Raw genomic sequence first — 17113 nt, forward strand, 5'->3', positions numbered from 1 at the left:
AAGCTATTTTACAGCAGACAGCATGATTTTTTGTGACAAAACCTCCCCAGATTTTATGACTTAAAATAATAACACCTTTATAACTATCAATATGTCAAAACAATAGCAAATTTGGGTCTAACTTGCTTTGCTTCTATATCTGTAATTTTCTCTGAGCTCGAGAGAGAAACCTTTTTTTTCTTGAATGGTTCACAAAGATGCCATGAGTCTTACTCAGTGACTGGCTCTGAGCACCTAGAACTCAGCCAGCCTAGCTGGAGATTGCCATAGCACCTCTGCAGCAGGAGGATTTGCCATCATCTCACACTCCAAAAGTGTAGCTGCAATTTGCAGCAATGCTATGTCCTTGGTCACCATTATCAGAGAGCATTACAAAGTCAATGTAAATAAATTTCTCTAGGCAATACTAAGTATTTACCTCCTGACCTACAATTCTGATTTAGAGATATTTGAAAACCGTATCTATGGACAGTAAAACAAGCCAGGATGTAAGAAGATGGTTATTTTCTCTAGCAGGGTAACAAGTAGTCAGAACTGCACTTTTGTTGCAAACTTATGCCTGGCAAAAGCTGATGATGCACTGGTCAGTCTACAATGAGTTTTTCTTCCAGGGAAGTACCTACTTTTTAGTAAATAATTTTTTATACTTTCTGGTGTAAAAGTGAGTAACAGTAATAGAGCTATGGACTTTTCTTCACTCACTCAACTCCTAGTGAAGTCAAAGTAGTCTTGTTTATTTTAATGGAGTTTATACCACATCTTTTGTGATATAGAAGTTTTAAGATCTTTAGAAAACATAAATACCCTTTTTCTTTCAAAGACTAACATTTCTTACTTTTTTCTTTAAGAATTCAAAATTCCAGCATATTTTTGTACCTGTGGTTCTTTCCTCTTATTTTTCTCCAGTTTTTATCTAAGAAGCCTATAATCCCAATTCCAAGTAAATAACCTTGGCACTACTAGGTTATTCAGAGACAAAACAGTACAAACTACTGCTACACTCACACTTTAAACAAAAACTTTAAGCAAAACCAGTGAATCCTAGCTATGAGTACTGATATACGTCTATAGCCCTGTAGAGATCTATACCACTAACAAATACAACTGGGCTTCCATGAATAATATTGTATATTTTGAGTAAGGATTTATAACAAAAATGAGTTTTTGGTTTAGAAGCACTTAAAAAAATGGCTAAATGTACATTCTGATAATGAATGTACAAAACTTACACTTGAGGACATAAAAAAGTCATAAATAATCAACAGAGAGTGGAAAAAGAAATGTAATGCTTTCCATCGTCTCCTGGGTCTGCCTGACACATGGACCCCTTGGAAACCACAAAGTATAAAGCAGTGCCTCATAATGTAATGAATACCTGTAGTTTGTAGGAAAAGCACATTTACCACGCACACAGCCATTGTATGAAGCAGTGCAGCGAGCCCTGGTACCGCAGCTCGAGTCTGCTACCATTTGAGCTAAAGCAGAACTACATCAGCTGGCACTAAGAGCTGCTCATTTATCCTGTCTGTGGGTAAGCGAGCACAAGGCAGCAGCACAGCACACCCAGGCAGAATCACTTCTCTAGCCAAATGGGTAGAGAAAGGAGGTAAGGCGAAAAAGACAACCTTGTATTAAGTTCAATGTATATACCTGTCTAATTAATTCATTTTTGACAATCATTTGGGCCTCTGGGAGTTCAGTCTTCCTACAAGATGTTATATTCAGACAGAACTACATCACAAGTCAAACACAGAGAATCAGCTTAGAGATGATGAATAAGGAACTATTATTTGAGATTTTCATCTTATTCACTCCATACTTGTTTGTGATGATGTGGTAAAAAATGCTTTGGATCTCAGTTTTAACTATTTTACTGGACATCTGGTGTTTGCTGCTTAAAGTTTCACTATTACCAAGGTCATTGTAATTCTATAGCACATCTGGGCCGAATTCCCTGGCAGTTTTTAGTGAATTCTGTGTCAGTGGAAACATCTGTAGCTGTGCACAGTTACACACATACAGAATTGTGAGGAGCTGCAGACTGTTCTTGGATCTTTTGCATTTCAGTGTCCAGGAAATTACCCACTGGTAATGGATGATCATTTCTTTTTTAATCTTCTTTGGGATTTGCCCAAATCAAGTAAAACCACACAGATTCTAATCACTAACATTTTATTTTCATCGGTTATTAAAGAAAACACTGGTCCCTCAGTCTTCATGTTTTCAGAAGTACACGCAGACTTCAGAAAGATTTTCTTGGAAGTGGGTGGACTGATGCAACGTGAAACTGGCTGTCACTGAAAATTTTGAGAACAGCAAACAAAGCCTAGGCTACAAGAGTTGAAGAGAAGAAGAAAAATTTACCAACAGTCTCTCAACAAAGGATCAAACACAGTGATTATTAATTCTTATCTTCTAAGGTAAAATTAAAAATTAAAAAAGTAGAGCGTTATCATACATCTGCTATTGGTGGGTAATCAAGTTTTGTGCTAAAGTTCTTTTCATAAAATTATAGTATAATTTTAGTTTCAGTTATTTGTTTTAAAATGATAAAATAAAAATACTACTTGTTAAAAAAAAAAAGACCTGTGAGAGTGAATAGTGTAGAAAAAAGAGTCTCTTAATCCTCAAATCCTGAAGTATTTGTGCTAACTGGTTAGGATTAAATTAATTTATTACAATATCCTGGACTTGATCCAAAATTTTCCTTTGAAAAAACCCCCAAAACAGCAACAACAACAACAAAGAAAATCCTAGCACCATGTTTCTTTCCTGTAGTGTAACACATCACTGACCAAGTCACCAGAGGAGTAAGCTAACTTTGTCCTGTTACTAGCTGAGTCACTACACAGTTCTTGTATGTGCTTGAATTGGCAAAGTGAATGTTGGACAGGTAAAGCCTCATCTATATATCAGCCTAGATCCCAACCCAAATGAAAACCCAAATTCTTAAGAATTATAGTAAAGATACTGAAGGAGATTTACACTGGGGTTACAATGAGGTATAGCATTGATGAGCTATAGGCAATAAGAAGAAAACAAGGTGAACAAATATACAATATATGGACAACACAGGTTGAAGAGGAGAGCATAAGGATGCCTAAAAGATGGAGGATCTATTGTAGGAGAGATTCAAAACAAATTTAATAAGTATGAAAATAGCTGTGTTTAGTAGCCACTTGCTATATGGAAACATTCTTCAGTGATGTACCTTGTTAAGAAATGTCTACACCTTCCTAATAAAATTTTCCCAGATGCTCATACCCTCTCCATGCCACTGTCTTCTACACTTATTTGTGCTAATACCGTTATCAGTAAAACTGCACTGTACACCCAGTCACTGAAGACTGGAGAAAGGAATTACAGAAATGGAAATGCTGGAATAGGTGGAAGTTGTTTTGAAATGGAAATCTTTTGAAAGGAAGCAAGAAATATCGTGAGCTGCAGAACAAGAGCTACAGAAGCTAAAATGTTAACCAGAGCATTTATGATTTGAAAATCTGTGCAGACTGAGCAAAGGGATGCTCAATAGGGATAAACAGACCTTTCACATTGCTATATTTGTCCTCATACAGGTTAAAGAAGGAAAGGAATCTGAGCAGCAGGCTAGTCAGAATGCAGAGAGTGGCGAGAAAGAGCCAGAGACAATTCTTGGAACAGGAAATTTATGATATTCCTTGCCAGACTAAGGCAGAAATTCCTTCCTTATCCCCAAATGGTAAATAGGTAAGACTCTGAGCCTCCAAAAATAAACCATCCCCCCCAGAGGATTTCCTTTTTACCTCAAAGGACTAATCCATGCTATCACATCATCTGTATCCAATCATGCTTAAAAGGAAGGAAACCCCCCTTCTCTATCATGCATCTAGTCGATTGTACATTAAGAAAAAATAACCCCTCTTGATCCTGACAGTGACTTGCTGAAGCTCTGAAGCATGATGTAAGTTCAGTCATTACTATAATGCAAACTTCCAAGTGTTATGGTAGGTTCAAGCCAGTGCAAGATTTCCAATTCCCAAAGCTTAATACAAGACAGGGGGTGAGTTATGGGACTAGACTGCAAACTTAGAAGGGACCCTTTAGAATTACTGATACAAGTTTTCATCTAAAAACTACATTAAATAATGTTTGAAAAGACTTAAGTAATCGCCCTCCAAGAAAAGCCCTCCAGATGATTATTCCAGTGTTTTTCTACATTCAAAGAAAGCTATCTTTGAAGGTTGTATTTTCTTAACTTCCAGGTACTGGTTGTGGTGAGCAAGGCTGAAAGCTCATGAAGTGCCAGAAATTTTTTCCATAGGTGAAAATAACATCTATACATAGAAAACAAGTAACTTTTCAATATTCTCTTTCACATCCAGAAAACATTAAGCCCTTGAATTGTATGACACAAGATTCCCAGTGTAGGTGGCACTCTCAAATTTGTTTAGTATCTCCATATTTTCTTTGAAGTGTTGATTTAATTCAGTATTTTATCAATTGTGTAACAAAAGTTATATGCAGAAGCAAAATTCTATACTTCCTTATTATTCTTAGTCACAAATAGCACTTTTGCTTTTGTATGCTTTAGGACTGCATGATCATTTTTGCTATGGTATAGTTCTATGACGTCATTCATGTTGATGCAATTATCTTCAGAATCTGATTCTTTTGGTTTTACCTCTTTCCAATACTATATCCTGTGTATTCTTGATATAACAAGTATAATGTGAATTTTTATTACCCCTTGAATTAATCTGTATTTGGCCATATGAAAATGTCTTTAGTTACATGGTGACCATGCAGTTGGGTGTAATACCATGGAGTTGGGTGTAATTCTAGAATAATAATCTGTTCTCATTTATTACCCCACTAGTGTCAATTGAAACTTTTACCAACTTCATGAAACTTTCACAACACTAATTTTAACTGCTTATTTTAATTTCTGTTTCCTGTATGTGGCTTCTTTGGCTTTTATTTAACTGAAACTCCACTCCTAATTTTTGCTCCCTACTCAGTTCAAAAATATTAAGGCTGGGTTGAATTATATATTTGATGCTAGAGATAACGATGGCTTTGAAGCATTCCCAAACCAGGATTGAGAAAAAAGGAGACTTCAAGTGATAGTGTTTCAGCATACATATTTAAAGTGTGTGAGAGTATTAGTTTCACATCAGGGAAATTCTGAATTCTGTCATCTGCTTGGCAGACAGAAAATTCATCCTGCCAAGATAACTGGGCCCTGTGTCACCACAAATCCACTTTGGCCCATTTGAAGCTCTACTCTCTATACTGGTTTGCTAAGAAGGACTTTTGAAAAAAAAATATTTATACAATCAGTATTGGATGTTATAGCAATGAAGACTGAAAGCGAAGCTCTTATATCCAATTTATGTTATCTAAGTAAATCGTTTTCCAGATGCTTTAAATGATTAATGACAAAAATAACTGGACAATGTTTCTAACCCTAAACAGTAGTTATCAGTTATTTGTTACATATTTTGACAGATTACATCATAACTATTTTATTACCATCCAATAGTAACATGTACCCCTTTTCCTCCTTTGTATGAGCACAGGACTTCCTACTCATGATTACAGAAAATACTTCATGAAAATACTAAGTACCTGGAATAGCCAGGAGCTAGAGATAATATGTTGTCATCTAGTTTTCAATCAAGTAATTACTAAGGCACTGAAAATGGCTTGTTGAATTAAGGCTAAATTTTTAAACTACAGTCTTACTGACAACAGTCTTACCAAGTCTTTGTCACCTTTTTAATAAACCATCCCACCTACTTCATGGCATTTTTTTTCATTTTGAGTTCCACTTTATGCTATAATCACAGCCACAGCAAAGCCACACCTTCTGGTGTCCAGGGTGCATTTCCAAACCCGGGGCACTGTCCCCACCAGCCTTCAGGCTGCTCTTTTCTTTTCTCCACCTTCCCAGGGGGCAGCTAAAGAAACTAAGAGTTACCATATTTGCCTCCAATAGCTCCAACCATTCTTGAATTCTATTTTCATCCACATTTGGCATAAACTAGCACTGTTATCAAAAAGGAAACAATCCCATTTCCCTCATCTTTCTTTCCCAATCATTCTGTCCTGCCTCCACACTATCTCTTCCTTTCTGCTGGCAGAAGGTTTGTGTGCCTATATGATGAGTCAGATTGGGGTCAACCTTTCTGGATCACCGTCAGATTTCACTTTAAATGGCCAGGTCAATATTAAATTAATCAATTTTTCAACATCCATGACCCCTGACCAGGTGCAGAAGTGTATGTGCCAGCACAAAGGAGAGCGGCACAAAAGCAGGAACATAATACTCTGAGCTCACAGCATTGCTGCTTCTGATGGCAGTGCTGGTTTAAAACATCCATGAAACCGTGGCTTTGGTCAGACAGAAATCAGGATGTAGCTTATTATGCTTTCCTCTTTAACTTGATGTATGGTTCACATCTTGCCGTATATTATACTCATCCAGCTGTGCTATGATAATAGCATTTTTACCCTCTCATCGGGCAGTAATTTTGAATTAAAAAGCCTCTTCTAGTGATGGCTCCTTAAGAACAACACATACCACCTCGTGAATGTGGTAACTGATATGTCAACATTCCAGAGTGCTAAAATAGGTGAGGATGTTGGCTTTCAGGAACAATCTCTTGCCAGATAATACTTCATTATCTGACAGACCATCTGGTTTCCAGTCCATCAATGCTATATTAATACCTTCAGCTCTCTACGCTTGATTATTGCCCAACAGTTCTATTACTTTGTAAATAACAGAACTCAAAAAAAAAAAAGAAAAAAAAAAAGAAAAAAAAAAAAAAGAAAAAAAAAGAAAAAAAGAGGTCTTCCAGAGATTGAGCAAGACAAATCACCACTTGCTCATGTACTTGTCATTGTCATCTTTGGATAACAGCCAAAGAGTAGATTTTTCTCCACGTGACTCATGCATTCAGAATACAGCATAACCCATTGTTATCAGGAGAAAGATTACCAACTTTTAATTGAACAATATATATAAACACAGCTGGCCCAGTGGATCATTTAGTAATATAATATATTACTCACCAAAACTGTTTCAGGTGTGACTTCAAGACTCTTTCTATTCCACTTGCTGAAGATTGTGAGATTTACAGAGATTTACTCCTAGACTACTGGAAATAATTAAAGAAATATATTCAGGAATTTCATAAGGAATGTTTGGACTCTAAATAAGATGTATCTAGTGGATATCCTTCTGGTTGCTGTTCAGAGCATCCTGTTTTAAGAATGACTAATCAAAAGAATCTGCAGTTTGTAATTCTGTAAGCAATAATAGTTGATCTCTTCAGTAAAATATACATTCCTCCAGTGGGAGAAATGCCCCTGTGGGAATGTAATGACATTACAGTACAACATTAGTTATATTTAAAATGGAAGCTAAATATTAAAATATCAATAGTGTTTTAGTATAATTAGCAATGGAATGAAATTTTAATAAATATTTTATTGGTTTCTAAATGAAATATTCTACTGTAAGAAAGAAAGCTGGTGAAAACTCAGCCCTCATTTTTTATAAGGTCTGAGTTTTTGTCTTTTGTGTATAACACCTCTTTCCACATGAACCAGCTCTCTCAGTACCTTTTTTTTTTTTTTTTCTTTTCAGTAGTCTTAAACTTTTGGTTCTCCCTCAGTAACTGATGTAGTCATCCCTGGCAATACATGGTCTAAGTTAAATATCTGGTTCAAAATCTAGATGCCTAAGGAAATCCAACAGCTAAATAAATAAAACTCAGAACAAAGTATTTTTGAAAAAGATTGTGGTTAGCTTCCAGTGAAAAATGCATAAATAATCAATTAGAGAAATGTTCAACGTTTCTTGTACACTTTTTTCCCATTAATTGAATGGTTTTCCAGTGAATACTCAGGACACTAATGATCATGCTCTTATCAGACATGCCTGAAGTCCTTTTTCCAATACTGAAACACAAATATAAGCAAGTTACAGAAAAAGAAAGACCAAACTGTTCCAAAAAGTAGTTACAACTAGATCAAATTAATCATAAATGTCTGTTTTAAATTTAATTGTTCTCCATAAGTCAGGTGAAACACGAAAAACAGGAAACAGAAATTAACTAGAATAACTTTCTTCTATTCCAATTTACCACTTGGTGCTTACAAGACTCCAAAACAGATGACTCTGAGCCTGACTTCAGTGAAGTCTGAGGCACTGACTGTTTCACTATTTCAGAACAATAAAGTATTAGATTAATAGCTTTGTAGACACATATTATCTGTTTCAGCAAAGGTGCAGTGGCAGATGCAGCCTTGTTGAAATCAGGTCAGATTGGATGGCAGTAGGACATGCTGTTATGCTGCACAAGAGCCAGCATGTTCCCAAGGGATGCTTGTGGGAGAACTAAAGCCCCATAAGTACCCTAAAAAACATTCCAGCCTGCATGCATGTGCGAACGAAATAAGCAAAGATGTTGATGCCCTGCCTCAGTAACATTCATAAAAACTTTGCAAAAGGCACCACTCTTTAATTTGGCAGCCAGTTCTATCCCTGCAGCACAGATCTGCTTTTACAGCATATTTTCTTTCCCAGCAAACCAGAAATTCCTCTTCAGGGGCTGTAAACACTCCTCCCCAGAGCTCCAGTCCCCACTGCCATCTCCTGCAGTCTCACAGTGTAGGTTCCAGGACTCCCCTTTCTCATGTTCTGCTACTTTGGGGCACCCCTCGTAAGCATCCCAAATCTCAACACTTACAGACCTTATGTGCTGCATTGAGCTACAGACTTCATAGACTCAGAGATCCTGAGTCTAAAGCTGAAACTTTTAATAGGAGAATTTATAACTACATAGATAGAGCCTTCTAGGTGTCTCCATCTGGCAACTGTGTGAACTTTCTCACAAGAGTTTTAGATAACGGTGATATCTTTTTCTGGGTGGCTTTTTTGTGATCTCATCACTACCAAATCTAAACTTTTTGGTGTGGTCCAGAAAGAGTAGTTTAATTTGGGTTAATTCTGATTTCATAAGTTAAAAAAAAATAATAACACTTTGGAAAAATAATAGCTTATAGTTTGTTTGTGGAACTGTACACCAGTTTTTATGACACTACAACTACTGGCACAGATTTTTTGGTTTACGTAAAAGGTATCTGTGCAGGGCTTGTTTAACAAGTAGCTTTATTCATAAGCCATTCATACCACATTTTTACAGTATCAGTTTTTTTGCAGTTTCCAAATCTTAGGTCTGTCTCTGCATTTGGGGTTGTGCTTGTCCCAGGGTCTATCCCAGAAGGACTTTTAGATCTGTGGCATGCATAGTGGTCTCTGGACACCTGCACTGGTTTGGCCAAGTTACCATTTCATTCTCCTTAGTGTATGATGGTCTTTGGTAGGCTGCTAAAGAAGCTTTAGCTTTAGCCCTGAGGCCAAAGCAGATTTTGTCCCACATGTCTAAGGATTATTTTTAAGTTCTTCTTAACACAAATAGATGCTTAATTTAGGTTTTGGAGGTTTTTTGTTTTTGTTTTTTACTGACAAGCTAATGTCAGTGGTAAACAAAATTTTTAGTTCAGTTGTTTTTTAGTGGTGGGCAAGCAGTGTCCTTTAGATATTTCTGTTGTAGCTACACATATATAAGTGCTTGATAAGTAACTTCTTCCTGGGAATTTCTGGTCACTCTGTAAAGTGGTCTCAGATGATTAGCAGATGCAGAATTTTGGTCATGCAGCAGCTAAGGTAGGAAAACTGGAGAGCCAAGGCTTGCTAGAATGCTATCAGGCATCCCCACATTTCATCCTTGCTACCTACATCTTCTATGACAATGAAATGTTTCTAAGAGTGCAAACATGACCCTACACAAATGAAAATAATTGCAATTTTTAAAATCGAAATTATTAGTAAAACCAGAAGATGACTAGCTCATATATCTCAGTCAGCGTCTACACAATCTTATCTGAATTCAGATTTGATACAATTTCCATATAGACTTTGCAGCACTGTCTGATAGGGACCTGTTGGCACAATACATGTATGTTAGATGATAGAATTATAGGTGTCCTATGTTGCTTTCCATGCTGCATATCCTAAAGCCTAAGGAAACTGTAAAATTAGGAAGTGTGTAATTTCTTATCTTAAATACAGGTTTAGTTAATATGCCAGAAAGGACTTAGGAAGGTAGTGCAGAAGAACCTGGTAAATAATCTATAATTTTGCAGGCCACTAATGAATGTGGAAAGAGTTCACTGTTTATATAGAGCCTAGGGCACTGTAGATTATAATGATCACGCAGCAGGACAGAAGTAAATCTACATGCTATGCTCTGGAAGGCAATATGAACTTCATTTTGAATGAAATTACTTACCTGGCACAGAATGAATCAAGGAAGGTCCTAAGGAGTAGATAAGCAGTAGAAGCTTATGTTACTCAAAGGTATTGTTTGTTTTTTTTTTTAAATAGTCTTAAAGCATTTGTAAAATACAAGCAATAAGAATCCGGATTGGCACACTTTGAGCAGTTTGCATGCAAATTTGCCCTTTTCCTCTACTGAAGAATAAATGCTATTGCTTACAAAAAGAAAGTGTTCCTGTTTTTTCCTTTTTTTTTTTTTTTTTTAATTTTGTAACCTTTCGCACCTACTTTTGGAATTTTAATTTTTCTCTCCTATCTTTGTCTTCTGATATAGAGCTATTTCCTAGTCTATTTGCTCTCTAATTACCACAGCACCTCAGACACTTTCTGTGTCAAGCATCTGCCAAGAATGCATGTCATACAATAGGTCTCTCAGTATTAACATAAACTATACAAGTTTCAGTGTATTTCTCCTGCCTGAATCTTTTCTTCTCTTTTTATTTTGCTTGTAACATGTATACACATTTTCCTTTTTATATCTGATTTAGGTCACTAGTAGCACTATGGAGAGCACTAACATTTAAAAAACAATAGGAGGGAGTAAATCTTTACATAATGCTACCATTAGCTTGATTATGAAATTGAGGTTTGTATAGTAATTACAGGATGACAACGAGGAGATTAATTATAATTTCAAAGTAAGCAATACATTTAAGCACCACATAACTACCATCTATATTATGGTAAAACGATAGTCTGTCTCCCAGAAGCAGAATATATATTGTGTCATTTGAAATTGAATTTGCTATAGTATGAACTAGTTGATAAAGAGCTGAGCAGAATTTTTATGGATATGGCTAGAATTAATATTTTAGTAGCCCCTTGTTGACTTAAATTGTTGTTCATACAAGGCTAGTAACAAAGGGTAACATTTTTATAGCTTATATCTTAAAATAGTGCCTTATTTTTCATTTATACTAGATTTACTTATATCCTAGAACACAAACAGGATATTCATTATCTTTATATTTTCAGTAATTTTTAAACTATCTTAATTCAGAGTAACTTCCAGAATTATGCCAAGTATGTAAAATAAAGAAAGCATAAAATCAGAGCACATTCTTCAAAATCTGGTGTAGAAATTGCCATGATCATGAAAATAACATCTGTAAGAAATACTGTATGAATTTTTGAACACCCAGACCCAGTTCTGCTTATTTCATGAGCGATCTGTTGGGTTCTGCGGTCAGCTCCTTGTGTGCCTCCATATCCAATCAACTCATTTGTTCAAAACATAAAAAGTAAGACACGAAGTAAGACTTATCTTAAAATTTTGGTGAAAAAATCTTATATATAGTGAGAAACGAGCAACTAGAATTTAATGACAGACACGGATTCTGTTTCTTAGAGAAAGAAAATCCAAGGGCCGATAGAATGGCTTTAGGGCCGATAGAATGGCTTTAGCCAACAGAATACTTTGCAGTGACTTCAGAATGATGTGAATCAGGCCCTTAAAGTAGCAACCCACTCAATGCTGACTGCTAAATTTATAGCACTTTATTTTCTCTGAGCATAACAGCATCCATTCATCACACTGCAGTAACAAAGCTGTAACCTGATCTATGACAAATATTACAAGCTTAATGGCTGATGTCCATTACTGACGGGACCTGCTCACCATTTAGAAAAGATTGGCACTGAAGGATTACTGAGCAAACATAGCACCTGAAAAAACTTGCATGCAGGAGTCTGTCATCAGGTGTGTGATCGAGGGCATTATCCGAGAACCCTGGCCTCTTATCTTCAGTTGGAAACTGCTGCAATTGCCAACAATTCTCAACAAAGAGCTTCCGTCATGGAAGGCTGATACACCGAGCCAGCCTGGTGATGGTTTACCTTCCCAAGGTTTCATTCCTTTTTATGGATCACCTGAGACCAAGCAGCACACCAGTCTTTAGTAGCTTAAATAGCAGGACAACCTAGCAAACTGATGACAATCAAAGGAAAACCAATCCTTTTTGGTAGAAAGACAAAATTCCAAGCATTCCCTCATGGTAACTTAGAAAGACTTACTTCTAAAACTTTATTTTCCCAGACAGGATGCTGAGGAAAACTTTCTTGCCAATGATTCCTAACATTTTGCAATGAAAGCTAACTCACCCTATATTAAACTGCTTAGTCAATTTTTGCACCTTTTGTACCACTATAATTCTTTTCAGGAATATATTAAATACCTTTGCCTTGTAGCCTTTATATAATGCTAGGTAGAATTTCTAGCAGAAAATTTTGGAGAAAGCCTATGAAAATTCCTGTTTGCATCAAATCATAGTTATTTTTCTGTATATTCAGTATTTTCTGTTTTATAATATAGCAGCTTTGAAAAATCATTATTTGAAATTATTAGTATGAGCTGTTGAACTACTGACAGAGATATTTTATTTTTCTCAAATGTGTGAAAATCAAATGAAAATATATTTCATTTGAAAAAAGATTTTACAAAGTATAACTGGAAGTTTTGAGTTGCCTTTTACATACTTCCTAAAGAAAACGTAAATAAACTTTGATCTTTTAAATTAATTACCCACTTTTTAAGGAAAGATGAAAAAATTGAGGTTAAATACTTGTGTTGTGACTCAATAAGCATGAAAATCTGAATATTGTCCAAGCATACTATTATATGTTTTCAATGGTAGAGAAATGTGAGAATATATTAAAACAAAGGCTTAAATGCCCATTAATTAGTACTTTTGGGTTTTATCCACAAAAGGGATCATTCTAAATCAGAGTGGCAATCAAAATAATAAATGTTACTTTCATACTAAATTGCAATTCATACTGGGGACAATATTTCCAAAGAAAAGTGGTGTAAAATGAGCTCTTAAAATAGCTAGGACATTTTTAATATTATAAAATATTTTATACAGGAAACTACTTTAATTTGTATTTTTACTGGAAGACGTAAGTGAAACATTTACTTTGTTATGAAATGGGGCTTTGCAAATAAAAGAAGGTACGTTGATAAAAACTTGACTTTCATTAAGTCAGGATACAAAACTATTGCATGTAGAATTTGAAAAATGAAAAAATGAGTTGCATTAAGAAATGTTTTAACATTAAGTAATCTGAGCCCCTACCTAGATTGGAAGGCATCAGGGGTGTAAAAGTATTTGTCCCTGCCATAGAGTTCAACGGTACAAAGAACAACGAATACATGTATTTGGTTTGACCGCAAAATTCCTATGATGCAGAGGTGTTTAGTTATTATGGAAAATTGCATTTATCAGATAAAATAACCCCTAAAAAATAATTCTGTCTTTCAGACATCCAGTCCATCATAGCCAGCTCCTAAGCAGTGCATATGCAAGTTCAGGCAAAAGCCAAAAAAAAAAAAAAAGAGCAAAAACACACAAACACTGAAGGAGAGCTGAAAAGAAAGAATAACAAAAAGCATAGCAATTGATCTTGTATTCATATCTGGAGCAAATGCTTCAGCTAGAGTTACTGCCCCATGTGTCACCTGAAAGTGTCAGAAATGTACTGGGAAGTGCCTGCCAGGTCACTGGGAAAGCAGCTTTCTACACTGGACAGACAGAATGTGAGGGCAGAGTTTATCTGTGCTTATGTGCATGCATTGCTGTAAGGAGATGCTGTGTCCTATACATGTGCTACACTTGCTGCAGGATTTTTACAATGAAATATAATTTTTTTAATTATATTAACGCTAGCATCGTTCTTTAGAGGGTAAAGAACCATAGAAGATAGTAAGTAAAGTTGCATAAGCAAAGAACATCAACACTAAAAAAAAACCACCTTTATATTAATTTAGAATTTTATGTCCTTTTAAGAACCAGCATAACAGGCAGAATAAGCTATTTTTCACAGTGTGATTCTCAGGGTCATACAGAATGCAGCAGGTCCAAAATATGAGTTAGCATTATACAGAAATACACTCTTCAAAAATATTTCCATATATGATGCTAATTCCTCATTTTGCCTTGTTTTAATTAAGGTGTATTCTGTGGAAAATTTACATAACTGTCCAATATTTATGGCTACAAACATGGCCTTTTTATTTAAAGTTAGTGCATTGCTTTGGATGAATAGCTTCTCCTCCATGGTCATTCATACTTAATATCTAACTTAATAAATTTCCTTCAGAATATGAAGCACGTTATAAAGGAAGACTTCAGCTTGGGTAAAGAATATGACAAGGAGAAAAGGGGTTGTTAAGGGCATTAGAAGTGAATGATTAAAATACCTGGCAGTTAATGTTGCAATGGCAGCTCTACAACTCAACAATTTTTTATTTTCAGAATACAGCATGATGTAAGGTTAATAAAAAATCATACAAGTAATATATAATTAAAATAGCTCGAAAAAAAATTATCAGAATTTAAAAATTTGTGCCTGTTCCAACAGGTAGACACAGTCTTACTGCATCTTTATAATTTATACTTCAAGTAATAAGCAAATTTATATAGCATAAAGCTTGATCATTTTTGAAGTGAAAATGTTTCATCACTGAATGCAATACTTTGTTTTGCACAGGATCTTCATCTGCAATTCTTAGGAGTTCAAACTGAGAAAAATATGTATAACTGGTATAAAAAGACACAAAGCTAGGCTTTCAGCTGTAACCAGTGAATAAAATTAAATTAGATAAGGTAAGTATAGGCAGATTAGACAGAGCTATGATAGTGCCGTTGTAAATAAGTATGAAATAGCCTAAGAAATATGCTAAATGTATGCTGTCTTATTAATTAAGTGAAGATATGAAAAAAAAGATTTTTTTTCTCTTGTCAACATCAAACTACAACTTCTACTTTAAAAATAAAACTTTTGACCTAAAATGCTGTTGCTCATTTTAACATGCATACTTCCTACAACTTAAATAAAAATGCCGTATTTTGCATTTTACACTGTCTGCCAGGTATTTCCTGTGAACATCCCATCTAAAATCTCTGGGTTCTAGTTACTGATGTCTGTAAAGAAAATCCTGGCAAAAACTGCAATTCTAAGCTTCACAAGCAGCCATTTTAAACAGAAAGCTGGTTTCTTTGTGTTGACAATCAAATTTTAAACTGATTCCTTCCAGATGAAAAGATGCCTTTTCAAACAATGTAATAAAAGTGTAAAGTCAGCTGTTCTGAGGACATAAAAGTGATTTATCTGTTCTCTGTTCACTGTTTTTCCCTTGATACAGCAGAATTTTTCTTTTAAAGAATAGGTTAACAATTAACCACTACTAGAAGACCAAATTACAGAGAAGTAAATAGCAATTTGTTGTTTAAAGAACCACAACATGTAACTGCAGTTAACTTTTGCACTGCTGTTTATGAAATAGTAAACATTAATGGCTAGATTTACATAACAGAGAGTTAATTCTGACAGCTGACTACTGACAACATCATCGTCACATTTCAGAGCTATTACCTTGGGTAAGAAAGCGGCTTCAGAAAGATTTCAGGTTCTTTTATCTGCATACAGCCAGGCATGACAGCCTTGCACCAGCTCAGATTTGAGTTTCCCTGCCTCTCCATCAGGGCTAGAATAATTTTTTCCCCTTTTTAAAGACAGGTTTAAATTCCATGGGCTCTAGGGCACTGTATATACACCATTTCAGAACAAGCAAGAACCCCAAAAAGCAGCATGATCCAAAAGTATGACTTAAACTTATTTTACCCACTTAACCGTAAAACAGTAATTAATGAAATCCTTGCTCAAAGGATACTCAGCCCTGACTGTGACTAATCTCGGAGGGGTCTTGGTTCCTGCCCTGAAAACTTCTCATTAGCTGAAAATTTTCGTGCATCACGAAAATGAGCAGAATAAGCCCTGGAGCAGGGCACCATGTCAAGGTGGTTCTCACCTCAGCAGCTTGGCATCTCATGGGGTAGGAACTGCACGGGAAGGCACCAAAGGTTTTGGGGCTCAGCTGTAGCACCGTGTTGCAGCCTGAATCAGGGTGAATGGTGCCAGTCAGGAATGTTCCCAACAGGGCCCCAGGTGCAAACTTCTGCTTAGAGAGCCGAAGAATGTCACTGTCACCACTGTGAGACACTGCAGTCCCTCATGTTGAACCAGTTACTGAAGTGAGAAGAATTTGCGGCCGTTTTCCCAGGCTACCAAATTTGGTAGATATGTTCTTCTCATTCAAGGAACATAAGCAGATTCAGAGAATCTGATGATAGAACATTGTATGATATTTTCCATCCACTAAACAGAAAGAAGGTTTTTTAGAAACGATCATGACACTGATCTATATTCTTCAGTGATAAAACCACAAGGACTAAAAATTAAAGTTCTGCTGATTTTTGCTAACTAAACTAGATAGATAAAGATCAATCATAAACAAATCTTGTAGGAATCTACTTACTCCTGTAAATATAAGCAGTCACCTGACTCCAAGCTAAGGCCTATAGGATCTGTTGCTATAAATATTAATACTATAAAAAACTCGACTCATATGATACTAGTAGAAAATAGAACTACTCAGAAGTCACAACTTTAAGATTAAAAGAATCTGATTATGAAAATATCTGAAACTTTAAGAACTTGGACCTTTAAAAACACAGAAGAGAAACGTGATGTTTGCCTTTCCAATGGCCTTAGCAAATGATAACAACTGATGCCAATTAAGGTCTTCTCTGTTCACACCTAGGGTGATAAGGTTGACATTATTTTTTGGCATTCTGTTTCTGTGGGAAATAAATGAGCCTGTGTTTTGTTTTTAAAGCATCAGATTATCAGAAGTGATTCTCTAAAAAAGTGTGCTTGTTTACT

General features: G+C 35.6%; 1 protein-coding gene across 8 annotated transcripts in view; it reads right to left on the minus strand.

Moving 5' to 3' along the window:
- SLC25A21 (solute carrier family 25 member 21) overlaps positions 1 to 17113 on the minus strand; it is a 242009-nt gene that overhangs the window by 36617 nt on the left and 188279 nt on the right. For 4 of the 8 annotated variants that reach the window (XM_030452166.1, XM_030452162.1, XM_030452164.1 and 1 more), the window contains 2 exons: positions 10344 to 10370; positions 7057 to 7142 (listed from right to left, as the gene is read on the minus strand). The exons of 2 other annotated variants lie outside the window; for them this stretch is intronic. The gene's annotated coding sequence lies outside the window, so the exon portion shown is untranslated. The remainder of the gene's footprint in view (positions 1 to 7056; positions 7143 to 10343; positions 10371 to 17113) is intronic. 2 more of the 8 variants (XM_030452165.1, XM_030452163.1) reach the window with 2 other exon arrangements.

The sequence above is a fragment of the Calypte anna genome, chromosome 5A (genome assembly GCF_003957555.1).
Source record: "Calypte anna isolate BGI_N300 chromosome 5A, bCalAnn1_v1.p, whole genome shotgun sequence".
In the NCBI taxonomy this organism is placed as follows: domain Eukaryota; kingdom Metazoa; phylum Chordata; class Aves; order Apodiformes; family Trochilidae; genus Calypte; species Calypte anna.